The following is a 13,746-nucleotide window of genomic DNA, read 5'->3' on the forward strand; positions in this document are numbered from 1 at the left end:
AAGGGAACTTAAAAATCAAAACCAGCTTAAGTTTGTTTGAGGTGACCATGTGACACACATGGGCCAACCAGTCCAGCAGGAGTGGCCAGCAGGATTCTGAGGCATAAGCTCATGGTATCACCTAGTGGCAAGCAGTGCTCAAATTGAGGCTGAAGTGGATTTTTATTTCTTCTTAATCCAGCAACACTCAGATAAACCATCCCTGTAAGCAAGCCTGTGATTTCCTATCTTAGACTATGAAGCTTCTTTTCAAACATTTATGAACAACATAAAACTTCAGTGTGCTTTCCAAAATGAATCATAGTGACTCTAGATGAGAAATATCAGTCCATAGAAATACCCTGTCACTACTGATTAAAAGAAAATGTACTAAGACATAACAGCATTTTGGTTAGAAGGAAATTGTATGTCTGTTTTTAGTATACCGCAAAGTCTGCCCAACTCTCAGTGGAAAGGTGGATTAATTAACTCAGAACAGCATAGTCAGGGAGGTGTCTATTAGTATTAGTCTGTTGCCAAACTTCAGAGAAGTCAGTGTGGATACACAAGAGTTGAGAGGAGAGTAATCTCAGGCTACCCAAAGTCAACATATTGTACTAAAGACAACTAAAGAACTCATCAAGATCCTTGAGAATCACCGCACCTAGAAGACTTTACAACGACACAGTGATTAGACAGGACAATATTTTGGTCAATCCTTATGAAGAGTCTTTTGGATGATACATGTTGAACAAGGTCAGGCTGGAGTAGGGCCAGTATGTTCTAACCAACCCTTCCTGAGCAGGTAGCGCTAACCTGTGTCCACCAGCAAATGACTGCATAAGAAAACTGTGATATGTATGCACACAACATAATGATATATAGCCAAAAAAGAAATGCAAGAAAATTCTCATACATACTTCAATATGAATGAACCTTGAGGTTTCTTTGCAAGTAAAAGTAAAATACATTATTTTAGGTATATGATATGTCTACAGTAGTCAATTTCATAAAATAAGAGAGTAGAATGGTGGTTGCCAGGGTCTAGGGGAAGAAGAAATGGGAAGGCATTTGGAGGATATAGGGTTTCAATCTGTAGGATGAGTTCTGGAGATTGGGTACATAGCAATGTGAAAATATTATTCGCAGCATTGAACCATATACTTAAAAATTGTTAAAAGGATGAATTTTATGTTACCTATATTTTATCACACTTGAAAAGTGAAAGAACTTAAAAAGCTGTTCACTGTGCATGTGTATGTGTGTATTTTATGAGATGGCAGTTGTTCCTCAGTAAAACTGTCTTTAAAAAAAACACAACAAAAAGCAATTCCAGATGTCCCAAAGTGGCTCTGTATGGTTGAGCACCTTTTCCTAAGGAGCCAGCAAAAGAGACCCCCATGAGAGCCCCAGACTATCTGGTATGCCCATATTGATGGGGTTACACTGACATTTTGAATGCTCATAACTCTGGCTTTCTCAGTTCAAGGTCTTGTTTTCTCCTAGTTACTTCCTTATGTACATGTATGACAATTTGAAAGAACTCTTTCAGTAAAGAATGTAGAATATCACCTTAAGATATAAGACTTATTTCTAGAATTTGTTGAGCTAGTGTTTTGTCTCTTTTCACTTGATTCTCATGAGAATCCTGTAAAAAAATATATTTTACACATTAAGAGTCAAAATGGTCAATAGAGACCCTTCTAATGTTCCATGTTGTTGTGTGAGGCAGGGTCTTAAAGAAGGCAGATAATTTCACTCAGACGTTTAAATGAAACAAAGTTTAAGGAATGGGATTCTCACTTCCACCAGTGCTGGCAAAGTTAAGGGAGACAAGAAGGAATGTCAAGCCATCTAGAGTCTAATACACACAAGAAGTCATTACTGTTTCAATATGTCACGAAATAAAGAGAGCTCACATGAGAATATCTGTGAACATAGGGGAAAAATGATTAGGAAATAGAATGTAAGGAAGAGACAACCAAGAAGACAAGCTGGAGAAAATAGGAATGGTGAGAACATCAGTGGAGGGAGGCATCAGCATAGCAAAGAGAATGACCACGCCTCCCTGAGGAATGGCCCTGTGGAACTTTAAAGTTCCCTGTGCAACTTCAGGAGAGGAACTGAAGGGATGCTTGATTGGTAGAGTAAGCAATGGTGAGACTGCCCAGAGGAGAGGGAGTCTCAAGTGATCTAGAGGACAGAGAGGAGATACACAACTGCTTGGTAACTTGAGAGGAATTTCACTGGAAAAGTAATTAGCATGTGGTACCCAGGGTCACACAAATGCCTATGCAACCTAACGTTGCCACATTCTGAGTCAACATTTTTGTGGGAAAAAAAAAACACAGAACAAAAACTCTCCCTTTGATATCATTCTCTCCTTAGAAAAATATTCCAAATAACTGGGTAGAAATTGTTAAGATTTTATGAGAGTCACTATTATTTCTGGAGTTATGACTACTGGAATTCCAAGATTCCGTTCCCTCAGAACAACTAGATCATGGGTAGAGGGCATCCTTAGAGATACTGATGATCCCTAGGAGAGAAGAGAGATCTTCTAAGATGGGGTGGGGTTGCCCTGGTGACATACAACAGTATTTGCATCAATATTAAATTATTAACAAAAACTTATTTAGTGTATTTTATGTGTGTGTGTTTGTGACTTTAAATCAAATTTCTTACCAAAGTAAATTTTAATACAACTCTTTGAAATATTATGTCTCATATGTGAAAGGAATACAGATTATTGTAACACAAATAATAAATTTGACCTAATACATAGATTGCATATACAAATCTATATGTATCACTTTTTTTTCAACATTCACAAAAACTGATCATATGCCTGGTCTGGCCTCAATGAAAGAAGATGCACCTAATCCTTGAGAGATTTGAGGTCTTAGGGAATGAGAAGGTCTGACAGGGTGGGGAGGGAGGAGAGGAGGAATGGGATGAGGAACTGTTGGAGTGTAGACTAGGAGGAGGATAATGACTGGACTGTAAAAAAATAAAGATAATAATAACAGTAATAATAATAATAGGCACAAGAGAGATGTTAGGGGAATAGAAATGATTTACACATATTGATGGTGGTAGCACAGCACCATTTGTAATAATTCATCAACCATTTAGAGCTTACTCTAAAATGTAAACTGTATTGCATGTAAATTATGTCAAATACACTGATATTTTTAAAAGAAGCTTTATGGAATTTCTCACCCAGTTTATGATAAAGATTATTAGTTAATACTGTAAATAAAAGAAAATAGTCTTTTCCCAATGAAGACTGTAAAATTTATATTAAGCATCATTTCTAGTGCGGGATGTTAGAAGCAATGCCTTTAGGATTAGAAAGCAGACAAAGAGGCCCATGTTAAGGATGTCTCTTCAGCACTACTGTGAAGACTCTGACCACACAATAAGACAACAAAAACAACTAGGAGCTTAAGAAAAAACAAAATTGAGACAAGGAAATTAGAAGCAGATAGTGTTTAGTAAAACTCTCTGTTAGAAAGTAAGATAAAAGATAGATTTGGTACTCGCAGAGGCAGAGACAGAGGCAGAGGCAAGCAGGCAGATCTCTGTGAGTGCCAGGCCAGCCTGCTTTATATAATTGTTCCAGACCTGTCACAGCTACATAATGAGACCCTGTCTTAAAAAACAAAGATTTTGCCAGGCAGTGGTGGTGCATGCCTTTAATCCCAGCGCTTGGGAGACAGAAGCAGGCAGACCTCTGTGAGTTTGAGGCCAACCTGGTCTACAGAGTGAGTTCCAGAACAGCCAGGGCTACACAGAGAAACCCTGTCTCGAAAAACCAAAATAACAACAACAACAACAACAACAACAACAACAACAACAACAAAACCAACCAACCAAAAAAAACCTCAAAGATTGTATGTATGAGTATATACATGTATACATATGTATATGTAAAGTATTTTTAAAGGAATAATTTGTAATAGCAATGAAAATAAGATGCTTAAGAATAAATATTTAAAATGTGTAAGATTCATATTTAGAAATTTTAGTAATTATGTTGGAAGAAAGAAAAACCTTTAGTTTAAGGATAGAAAGATTCAGCATCATAAATGTCAAACATCTTCAAGTTGACTGACTAATTTGATTGATTACACCCTTTGAACAGATTTGGATCCGATTTGGAATCCATTAGGTGCATTACAATATTCTATTCATGTAAGATCAAATGAATAGCAAAGAGTATCTGGGCTTTTGTTTTCAAGGTATGAATACTTATAGATCTGTAAAAATAGATTACTAGATTAAAAACTACTGAACTTATCAGTGAGTGTTCACCTACTTTGAACTTTGGCTCATGGTATAGTTATATCAACTGAAAGTAAGGAGAGAACTTCTTTTTTTGTGTACCTTTTTTTGTTTTTATTTCAAACAAGCTGTACTAAGCAAGACCTCAGTTTCCCCATGGAACAGTAGAAGAGCACAACATGGCAAATGTATGTGCTAGCATAGTTTCCGTGTGTGAGCATTATCCCTCTCACCATTTGGAGAGATGTTATTTGTAAAGTTTATTCATAAAGTTCTTACCAGAAAATTTTACCCCTGGATTACTGTCACATATGGAAGTAGTCTCAATTATCTGTAGGGCAGTATTTTCTGTAAGTGCTGCAAGATTGGAGAAGCAGAAACATAACCCATTCTTTATTAAAAACAAAGCAAAAAAAACCCTACTGTGCTGTAGAATATTCAACTTTTCTATCTCATGGAATAAAACAGAGTGCTGGGATCTGTCACTGAGATTTGTTTTGTTTTGTTTTTTAACTTTAGTCTTATTTACAGTCCAGTCTTTATTCCCCTCCAGGTCATCACTCTGACAGTTCCTCATTCCATTCTTCTTCCCCCTGCTTCAAGAGGATGTGCCCACTCCCTGAGGTCTCAAGTGTCTCAAGGGTTAGGTACATCTTCCCTCACTGAGGCCAGACCACCCAGTCCTCTGTGGTATATGTCAGATTTAGTTTTAAGAGGCCCCTCTACTGCTACCTCTGCTTCTTGCCTTCATGCTCACGTTCCTTGGAGTGACTGCTATCAGAGCATCTTTTAGAGCCATGGTGCTGTTTTGCTTCTTCCAAAAACGTGTCCAAACCAAGAGGATCTTCCTCAAACTGAACTGGTCCTTCTCGGCCCCTCTGTCTATGGTCTGTACCAGAAAACTCCTTATCAGGAACAAATCTGTTGGTCTTTATCCTGGTTTTGAGGTCATCATACATGTCCTTGTCCAGATTTTTGCTGGGCTTGTAGATACTCTGAGCCATATCTTTGCCACCTTTCCAGGCCTTATCATAAACATTGTAAATTTCATCTTCTTTGCCTGCAAATCCACTGTCCATACTCTTGGATTAGTTGAAGAGCCTTTGGTCATACTCAACTTCATTGGAAGTTCGAAGATTGGGCACACCAAGAGCAATGACTTCACTGATATCTCAATTTTCATTTCTCTGTAGTTTTGACCTCTTATCAGGAGCTGCCCTGGAAAGGTTCTGGTTGTGCTGCCTCTTTGCACCTGTCATGATGGATTTCATCTCTTTCACGGGCCTCTCCATCCTCTTTATCCACATGGGTTTTGATCCCAGCTCTCCTTTCTCTGGCTTTCTGGGCCATTTCTCTAAGTTTCTCTTCATGTTTCTCCTTTTCTTTTTGAGCCATCTTTTTCTCTAGTTGGGCTCGCATTTCCACTGCTTCTCAAGCCTTCTGTTCAGCAATGTATAGTGCTTCAGCTAATTTGGCAAACTTTTCATTTATTTGGACAGTCTGAAGTCCTCTTCCATCAGCAGCCTCCCATTTATCCAGTAGAATTGTGTAACCCTTCGAGTTCTTCCACTTGGACACACATGGTGGGATCTTCCATTCCTTCTGTTCTTCTACACTCGTTTTCCAAGGAGGAGAGTGCATTACAGGTACAGGAGGAGAAGGGGGCCCCTGGGGAATTTTCTTATTGATCCTGAATTTTGGAGGCTCCATTGGCTTCTGCCTTTCAACAATCCGAATAACTCTCTGTTTAGCTCCCGAATTAAATGTTTTTCATTGCTGAGATGGCATGTACTGGATATACTGGGCAGGAGGCAGCTTCTCAGCTGCATGAACAGGCTTGGCCACAGCAATCTTCTTTGCTATGATCTTCTCCAAGGCTGCTCTTGTCCTTTCTGTAATTTCTTTAATTGTCTCCTCATTGGGCCTTTGCAGTTCTGGGTCATCTGGTTACATAACCTCCTTTGGAACAAGGTCAGTATATTTGCTATAAATGACCTTGTCTTTGGAATGTCCTTGTCGAGCAATTGTGTCATATTTAATTTTCCCTTCCTGATCGAAATGAATGGGCAGAACATTGGATGTTTCTTTCTGTCGCCCCATATCCAGAGGATACTGGGCCACATGGATTTCAGGGAAAGCACCTCCATCTCCAAAATCCTCTGGCAATCATGGGATCTAGCCTTTCCTGTATCCATATAAGGGAGGCTCCCTTGGAGACAAATCCAGAGAGGTCTGTAGTGCTCTCTGAGATCTTGCCCTTTCTTCAGCTTCAAGTTGTTCCTGAGATAGCTGAGTAGGTACAGGTAAAAAGCTGAGCGTGCTCTTCTTCTGCATCTTCAAGAGCAAATCACAGCTTCCAGAGGGCAAGTCTTTCCCACAATGAGGCACACAATAGAATAAACGCTCAGTGTACAGATGCCCTGACCTAAGGACCCTCTAGGCTTTGCAGCTCTTTGAGCTGAAACTGTGGCAGCCACAGGTTTGTAGTTCAAATAAACCAACAAAGGTCAGCTGTGAATCGAAGTCCAAGAGTCGAGTCATTTCTCAGTCCCAAAAGGCTAGCTGTAGAAGGAGTTCCCAACAGACTTGCTGGAAAGTGGATGCAAGCACTCAAAGAAGACTAGGAGATAACTTCTTAACAAATGATGCTGAGACCATTCGTTATTCACATACACAAAAAATCATTAATAAGTTCATATCCCACTCTACACATAGAGTCAATTCTAGATGTGTTATAAGATGAAATGTGAAAGATGCATGTTTTGAAATACAATAAAACATAAATAAAATACTAATCTTCAGATAAGACACATTTCTTTTTAAATAAGATTTTGAATTGATTTTTTTGAGAATGTCATACTTGCATACAATGTATTTTGATCATATTCACTCCACACTTCTCTTAGATCCAGGCCTTTCTCTCCCTTTCAACTTTTTCTCTTTGGGGTATGTGTGCGTGCATGCATGTGTACATGTGTGTGTGCTTCTGAGTAACCCACCCAGTACATTTTTTTTCTGTCCATATACTCATGGGTGTGGGCCAGCCACTAGAATGTGATAGACATATCAGGGTCACACCATAAAGAAAACTGATTCTCCCCTAAAAGCCACCAATAGTCAATCAGTAGCTTCTTAGTTAGCAGTGAGGGCCCATGAGCTTCCCTGCACCCTGGAGTGCTGACTGACTTGATCTTGTATAGGTCTTGTGCAGGCAGATATAGCTGCTGCGAGGCTGTGAGTGTGGTAGTCCTGTCCAGAAGACACTGTTTTGCTCTGGTCCTCTTTGATCTTTCAAAATTATTATGCAAATATGAAATTCTCAAAAAATCAATTCAAAATTGTATTTAAAAAGAAATATGTAAGTCTTATCTGAAGAGTAGTATATTATTTGCTCTTAGAATCTTTCTGCCTCATCTTTCTCGATTATTTCTGAGTCTTGGGAAGGGGAACGTTGTCCTATGACTGAACATTCCATGTATTTATATTTGTACTCATAAGCTAGGACCACTTTCAGCCTTGGCCAGAGAAACTTCTCCGAGCAATGAGCAGCAGTGCAGAAACCAGTAGCTGGCCAAAAGGCTGAGAACAAGTGACCAGTGAGTACTTAACCCTTAACATCTATACCAACCCTGCAAGGCCCAGGGAATATTGTGGAGGAGGGGAAAGGAAGACTGCAAGAGTCAGAGGAAGTACTGTGAAATCCTGTCGTCTGAACATGACATTGGCTGCTGTACGCATGAATTCATGGAAGTTATGATTACCTGCTCAAGACCTACACAAGATCAAACCAACAAAATCAGCCAGTAATCCCCTGAGCAGCACTAATTATATATAATTATTATAAAATAATAACAATGGATTACCAAACAAACAACTACTCTACCAACCAACCAACCAACGAACCAACCAACGAACCAACCAACCAACCAACCAACGAACCAACCAACCAACCAACCAACCAACCAACCAACCAACCAACCAACCAATAGTGTTCCTACTAGGTGATGGGAGAGGAAGACAAGAGAGTTGTTCAGAGCTCACAGGCCAGGTAGCCGAGCAGCAGAGACTCTGCCTACAACTTCTGCATGTGTTTCATTGTAAGATTTAACACACACACACACACACATACACACACACACACACACACAGAGAGAGAGAGAGAGAGAGAGAGAGAGAGAGAGAGAGAGAGAGAGAATTTTAATTAATTTAAAAGAAAGGAAAACCACAAACTATACACCGTGGGAACGAGGAATAACAGATGCACACTGAGAAACAATCTGACTTTTCTTTTAGTCTGGACATTTATTTACCCTGTAGTTCTAGCAATTCATTCTGCTTCTAGGTTGGAACACCCTTGTTTTGTGTTCTAGGCAAGAAAAAAGAATTCTTGTTAGCATCATTGTAAGAACAAGATGCTAGACACCTAAAAATTATCTTTAGGAAGGGAGATCTGTCAATGAAATTAAAAAAAAGAAATCTTACAGCAATTGAATCCATCCAATGAGACAGTATCTGTCCTGTGGAGAAGCGAGTTCCCATAACTGGAAGTGATTGAGGCGTTCTGGGTGCTGCAGACAGAATTCCTCTATTGGGTGGAAACTTATACCAAATGACCACCATGATCGTTACCAGCTGTGAAGGTTCAGAACGTTACACCTACCCCTTTCAAAAATGCTCAGCCATGCTAAGAAGATGCTGGAAACCTTTTATTTCTGTACCAGTTGGCTCCTAGAATCTATCTTCGAAGCACAGTTGCTTCTGAAAGTAGTGAGCTTTAAGTGCTTAGCTTGTAATTTATTGGGGGTTGGCAATAGAGTAGACTAAAAAGAATCTGGAAAGAAAGAAAAGGAAATAAAAACAATATTATTTTTTATTAACAAATTGTAGTCATAATATCTGCAAAGGAATTTTTATGGCAACAAAAAGTCAGCCTTCTCCTATCGTCTTAAACTTTGACATCACTCCTATGTGCATTTGGCTCTCTGGATGCTGGGCCTTTTCTTTTTATTATAATGCTGGAGAAAGCTTGTGCAACAGGCTCAGGACCTGTCACAGGCTTGCTCATGCTGTGGGCAGATACTTGCCAAGTGACAGTGGTGGCAGAAGAGGCCTAAAAAGGCCTTGACAGTGAGAGGCTTGAACGGGTGCAGGGGAGAAAGAACCAGCTGAGTCAAAGTGAAGAGTAGGGAAAAGCTGGCTCAGCTTAGCCTGGTGGAAGGACTACTCCCTCCTTGGGCAATGCCACTTGCCTGGTGCCCATTCCTGAGAGCTACTGCTGGGGCTTGTTCACCCTCCCCAATGCTCTGCACCCTGGACCTCTTTCTGGGGAAAACTCAGCCAAGCAGCCCTCCTTTTATTACAGTAGGACCAGATGTGCTCCCTGATCCAGATGTTGCTGGCATCAGTTGAGCAAATCTCACGAAAGTCATAAGGCAAAGCACAAATCCCAGATTAGTTGTTTCCAATGTTTTCTTGTTCTGAGAAGTAGGACAGGGGTCTCAGTCTTCTTCATGCCTCTCTTGGTTAAAGCTATGTAGGGACAAGTAAAAGGCACACTTTTCAACCAGCTGCTAACCATGACTCCATGAGAACAGCACCAGGCCCAGCAGAGGCCAGTGAATGCTACCACAGTCCAGGCATGATGCTGGGAACTGTCTCATAGGAGCTCAGCACACATATGTGGTGACACAGAAGACACAGAGAACCCAGAAAATCAAAGAAAAAGATTTTGAGATTCATTTGTTTACCTTGAGAAAACAGGACAGGCTAGTGTGGTATAGGCAGACATATCTGAAGTAATGGGAAGGCCAACCCAAGCTTGGATAGTATCTGTGATGCTAGACACCTGCTGCTCTAGACATACCTGCATATTCATATGTCAAGGAACACAATACCACAGTATTCTTTAACTCCACAACCTTCTCTTAAGCCTCCAGGGCAGTGGTTCTCAACCTTCCTAACACTGTGACCTTTTAATACGTTTTCTCAGGTTGTGACCCCCCAACCAGAACATTATCTTTATTGCTATTTCATAACTGTAATTTTCTACTATCATGAATTGCAAGGTAAATACCTGATATACAGGATGTCTGATATGTGATCCCCAAAGAGATTGTAATCCACAGGATGAGAAGCACTGCTCTAGGTTAATGTACATGCTGACCCATTCCTAAGATTCCTTTGTCTGACTCCTACCCATAATCTAAAATTCATCTTGATATTTCCCCTCTGGGGAGCCTTCTTGTTCAAAGGGCTCTGCTGAATGCCTATGCTGTGTGTTTCTGTTTCCCTGCCACTTAGTCTGTCGGTTCCTATGAAGTCACAACCCTGTATTATCTATCCAAAGGCCCTGAAGTGCTGCTAATGTGTTCTCAAGGACCTTAAGATCATTGGCTCCCATTAAGGTCAATGTTGAGAAAGACTGTGCATTCCAGGCTAGCTCCCAGCCCACTACCATGTTAAGACTGAATATGAAAAGTGGAGTAACTCCTGAGCAGCAAGAAAGACCCATTTACTGATGTCACCTCCACAGATTATTGAGAGAGAAAGCCCCACTTACTCTGTTTTCTGTTTCTAGATGCAGGGCCTCAGCCAAGCAGCCATGGAGATAATCACTGCAGTGAGGCCACTTAATGCAGAAGCAATGGGTGGCATTTTATTCTTTTATTATCAAATTTCCATATAGGATGCTAAGTACAGCACCTCCCATGTGGTAGAGAATGCATTATGCTTGAATATATAAGAGAATAATGGTAAATATAGTATGCCATTATTAATGTAATTATTAAGTTCCAAATAAAATAAATTATTAAGTTTCTAACATTGCACGCTCACTTATGTGTGGGTGGAAGGTTAACTATCCGTGAGACAGCAACATGGGCCATGGGTTTTCTTGTGCAATAAAAAGGATGGGGAGCTAGTGGAAACATGAACTCTCTGTGGTTCTTGATCGTAGAGGTTTGTAAGAATCTTGCATTTTAGCAGTGAGTGTGTCCCACTTTACATGAACATTACAGAGATTTGTCTAAAGGGATTTCTGATCTACATCTGTTGTCTTTCTCTTTCTATCCCTGGGATATCAAGCAGCTATAGCTAACAGGACTGGTAAGAAAAATGGAAAGGCCTGTCATGAGGACATGCTCTAACCAGCAGGCAAGAGCCCACCCACCTTTGTCTCGTCCTGGAGATGGGAGGTGCCCAAGAATCAATGGGAGTAACCTTAGCTGTGACTCACTACATTGGGGGTATGGAACCTGAAAAGGCCACCACTTATATCCAAACAGGAACCCCAGTGGAAACAGACACACCAACTCACCCACAAAACCTTCAACCCCAAATTCATTCTGTCTACAAGTTATAGGTGCAGGGATTGGAGCAGAGACTAAGGGGATAGCCAACCAGTAACCAGCCTAACTTGAGACCCCTCCTATGGGTAAGCATCAATCCCTAATACTAATAATGCTACTCTGTTATGCTTGCAGACAGGAGCATATTATCCTCTGAGAGACTCCACTCAGCAGCTGACTTATACAGATACAGTGACCCACAGCCAAACAGTGGATGGAGCATGGAGAGTCATATGGAAGAATAGGAGGAAGGACTGTGGGTCCCGAAGGGGATCGGAACTCTACAGGAAGACCAACAGAGTCAAGTAATGTGGACCCTTGGGGCTCTCAGAGTCTGAACCACCAACCAAAAAACATACACGGGCTGGGTCTAGGCCTCCCTGCTCATATGTAGCAGATGTGCAGCTTGACCTTCAGTGGGTCCTGAACAAATGGAGTGGGGTTTATCCCAAAAGCTGTTGCCTGTATGTGGAATATATTGTACTAGTTGGGCTGCCTTGTCTGGCCTCAGTGGGAGAGGAAGCACCTAGTCTCACAGAGACTTGAAGTGCCAGGGTTGGGGGAATACCTAGGGTCCCCCAACCTGCTCAGAGGAGAAAAGGAGGAGAGAGGGGGAAGGATTATGGGAAGGATGACCAGCAGGGAAGCAGTGAGTGGAGTGCAAAGTAAATAAATAAAAATAAATAAAATGAATAAGAACCCACCTTTGCTCCCTGTCCTCTAGGTCCTTCCTAGAGCAGGGATGGCCATGTCACTTTGGGTGCTTCTCTGTGGGTGAAGGTAAGATGTGGATGCTTCTCCTCTCCTTGTGGACACTTCTGTTGGATGGTGTCCATGAATGTCATTCAAAGACTGGGGAAACTTATAAGGAAAATTCCTATGTCCACAGAGGAGATCATGGTGGCCAAATCAGGAGATATTCTAGGTCATAGACAGGATCCCCGTTCTAACTCTGGAAATATCTGGATAGAGGGCATTTTAAGCTTTCTACAGGCTCTGGGTCTTTATCATAGCAATCTACTCAGGAGTCCTTTACATTATGAAATGAAAATATGTCTCAATAAAACTTTATTAGGCCATAGTTTGCTGAGTTAGATTAGCACATGTGTGTATTTGCGGAAAAGAACAACTACCACATCCTGGTCTTCTCTGGAGGACACAGTTGAGGGAGGTTGGCCAGCATGGCAGTAGGTCAATAGTAGCTACACACTCTTGCACTCTTCAAAGTGAGCAAAGGAAGTAGGGGCTGGTGGAGTAACAGGGTGTGGCAAGAAGAAATATTAGGATACTGGGTGAGAAAAGGACTCCAAGTCCCTTGATATGAGAGAATGGGCCAGAGGAAGGGACGGGGAATATGTAATGTTAAGACAAAGTCCTTCTACAGCTCTCTCTATCACATTGGCATGCACCACACCTGCATGAGGACTTGGGATGAGAGGATTCTGAGAGCTGCACCTCCTCAGTCAAGAATTTGAGGCAAATTGCACAAGAATGAATCACCTAAGTAGCTAAAATACCCTTTTGGAATCCTTTCTTTCCTCTCCCAATTGCTATGGCCTAAATGTTTGTTGTTTCCCTAAGGTTTATTTGCTGAAATTGTACCCTTCCATGTGGTAGTACTAAAGGGAGTAGAACTTTTGGGAGGTGATTAGATTACCAAGAGATTAGTGTCCTTATAGAAAAGGCCTCAGTGAACCTCCCTGCTGAGAGACAGTGGGAGAGTACTGCCTATGAACTATAAAATGAGGTTCCCTTAGACACTGAATTCATAGGAACCTTGATTTTATCTCCTTAGCTATGAGGAACTCATTTCTGATAGTTACCTAGACTCAGGTATTTGGTTATAGCAGTGCAGACAGATGGTCATGACACTGGTCATGATGGTTACTTAATTCTGTAGACACAGTGAAGAATGGCAGATTGCTAAAGAAGTTGGTCCTTGATAACTCAGATCCAAAATCACACCTTTGACATGTGCTAGTTCTAAGTGACTTTGGGGATGTTAACCAACATCAACTGTGGCTCTATTACCATTAAAATCATCCCATTAGTAATATTTAACAAAGAAAACTAATGTGAGGTTTCCTTGAAACCTCTGAACTTCTTAGGCTAATACTGAAAATGTTTCCTTCTC

The 13,746-nt window shown here is 40.9% G+C and overlaps 1 pseudogene; it reads right to left on the bottom strand.

Annotated features, from left to right (window-relative positions):
• Positions 1-4,994: 4,994 nt before the first annotated feature.
• On the bottom strand, positions 4,995-6,600 carry LOC114608909 (annotated as a pseudogene).
• Positions 6,601-13,746: the final 7,146 nt, after the last annotated feature.

This window comes from Grammomys surdaster, unplaced genomic scaffold (assembly GCF_004785775.1).
Source record: "Grammomys surdaster isolate TR1022 unplaced genomic scaffold, NIH_TR_1.0 125941, whole genome shotgun sequence".
Lineage (NCBI taxonomy): Eukaryota > Metazoa > Chordata > Mammalia > Rodentia > Muridae > Grammomys > Grammomys surdaster.